Raw genomic sequence first — 1,983 nt, 5'->3', positions numbered from 1 at the left:
TGTTTTAAGCTGACTTCACCAGCTTTCCGAAGTTCTCTGCTGTTGTTTCAGGGAACAACCCTTGGCGCTCACCTTTGGTCACTCACACACGCACGCACACGCGCACACACGCGCACGCACCCGTCCGCCTCACGCACAGTAGCGTCCCATCGAACAGCACAATCGTCCTGTGGGCTTGCGTGCTAGAAAACTCCTCTCGACTGGAATGGCTTTACTGAGGGCCAGCCCCGCCCAGCCACCCTCTGAGAGAGAAGTGACAGCGAGATGTCATCTGCCGCTGTCCCCCCGACTTCCGTAGGTGGAGGGGACAGCCTGTCCTGGAGGACAGGCCCACACACCTCGGAGGTCACCTGCCACGAGCATTCTCCCCAGTCGCCCGTCCGACTCACCTGTCCCTGCACCCTGACCCCTAGGATTTACGAGCTCCTTCCTCTCGGCCGCCCCCCAACACTTCACGGAACTGCAGAGTTGGATGGCACAGGAGGCCCCGAGGCTCAGCTTCCTCACCACAGAGGTGGTGGGACCGAGGGCCTGCGAGGACGTAGGTTTGTGACAGGTGACCCCGAGAGCTGGGTCCCCTTGTCTGACCTTCTAAGTACAGTGGCTGCAACCCGAACACCAGTGTCGGCCTCCTTCTCACATTCCCCAAAGACCTGCTAGCAGCCTTCACTCCGCGGAGATGTTTCAAAGGACCCTGAGTACGTGCACTTGATAAAGACAGTCACACTCGTGAGAGCATTTAAGGCCAGACGGTGCCACACCTCCCAGCGCACCCGACACCACAGCCTGGCTCCTCGGACACAGTCAGTATTGAGAGGAAAGAGGAGATGAAGGGGCGAAGGCAAAGCCACAGGTGCAGCTGGGGAGCGTGGGGGGAAGGGCACCCCCTGGGGTCTGCGGAGCGGGGGAGGGGCAGCGGGCAGGGTGGAAGGGTGGGGAAGGGTGAAGCCCACGTTTCTGGAGCTTGCCAAATGTGCCGAGTTGTGTGTGAAGTACGTGTGAGTGAGCGAATACCTCGCGTACACATTCGCGTCAGTCCAAACGAGCCTCGCTGGGTGCTTGGACTGGCTCACCCTCGGGGGGGCGCGCGGCGCGAGCCCGGCCTTTGGCCGACCGAGCCGGGGGCTGCAGGGCACGCGTCTCCCCTTCTGCACACGCCCCCCGCTCGGGGACCCCACACGCGCGCGGGCCCGCCCGACCCCCTGTGCCCTGCTCTCCCCGCTACGAAAGCGCCTAGCCCGGCCTCCCTGAAGGTCAGCGTGGGGACAGTGCGGGGCGGGGGGGGGGCTGGGCGGTGAGGGCAGCCGGAGTCCGAACGCCGGGCACTGCCGAATGAGGACGGGTGACTTCATGCCCTCTAGACCAGAGGGCACCATGTGCTGTGAGCCTGGGTGGCGAACTCAGGCTTGGCAACTGCTCTGTGCAGCTGCCACCGACACGAACCCAAGCTCAAGAGCACAGGGTGGGGCCCGGCTGGCCGGGGATGCTGACACGCTGTTTCCAGCCACCCAGAGACGAGTGCCAGGCCCCTCCCCGCTCCCTCGCCCCGACATTCTTGAACTCTGCCACGGTGCTGGCCGACTGCGGAAAGCGGCCTGGGAACGGGCGGGAGGGCAGCGCAGGCTGCGTCCTCAGCCACAGCGAGGACGTTTTAACCAAGGCTGTGGCCTCCCAGGGTCGGCAGGAAAGCTGACGATATGGCACCAGCGCCGTGGACACCTCTGTCCTGAGAACTGAGCGAGGCACGCCCTTCCTCCCGGCGTCCCCGCCGGGTTCCAGAAGCAAAGGCCGGCCCCGCTGCTGTCCACGTGCACGGAAGCACAGGGCCTGCACGGCACCGCGTCACGGCCAGGACATGCCGCCCGGCAGGGAACGGAGCACGGCGGAGGTGGCGAGGGGACAGGAGAGGGGAGGGGAGAGCTGGGGGTACGCCCTGAGGACCCCTCCCCTCCTCGCTCCTGCACCCTAAGTCCCGTCTGCTGG

The 1,983-nt window shown here is 65.3% G+C and overlaps 1 protein-coding gene across 1 annotated transcript in view; it reads right to left on the bottom strand.

The window, feature by feature from the left end:
- ITPR1 (inositol 1,4,5-trisphosphate receptor type 1) overlaps nt 1-1,983 on the bottom strand; it is a 197,026-nt gene that overhangs the window by 17,015 nt on the left and 178,028 nt on the right. The gene's annotated exons all lie outside the window — the stretch shown is intronic.

Source organism: Pteropus vampyrus, unplaced genomic scaffold (genome assembly GCF_000151845.1).
Source record: "Pteropus vampyrus isolate Shadow unplaced genomic scaffold, Pvam_2.0 Scaffold100, whole genome shotgun sequence".
Classification (NCBI taxonomy): Eukaryota; Metazoa; Chordata; class Mammalia; order Chiroptera; family Pteropodidae; genus Pteropus; species Pteropus vampyrus.
The sequence above is the reverse complement of the archived record's forward strand: the minus strand, read 5'-3'. Positions and strand labels throughout refer to the sequence as shown.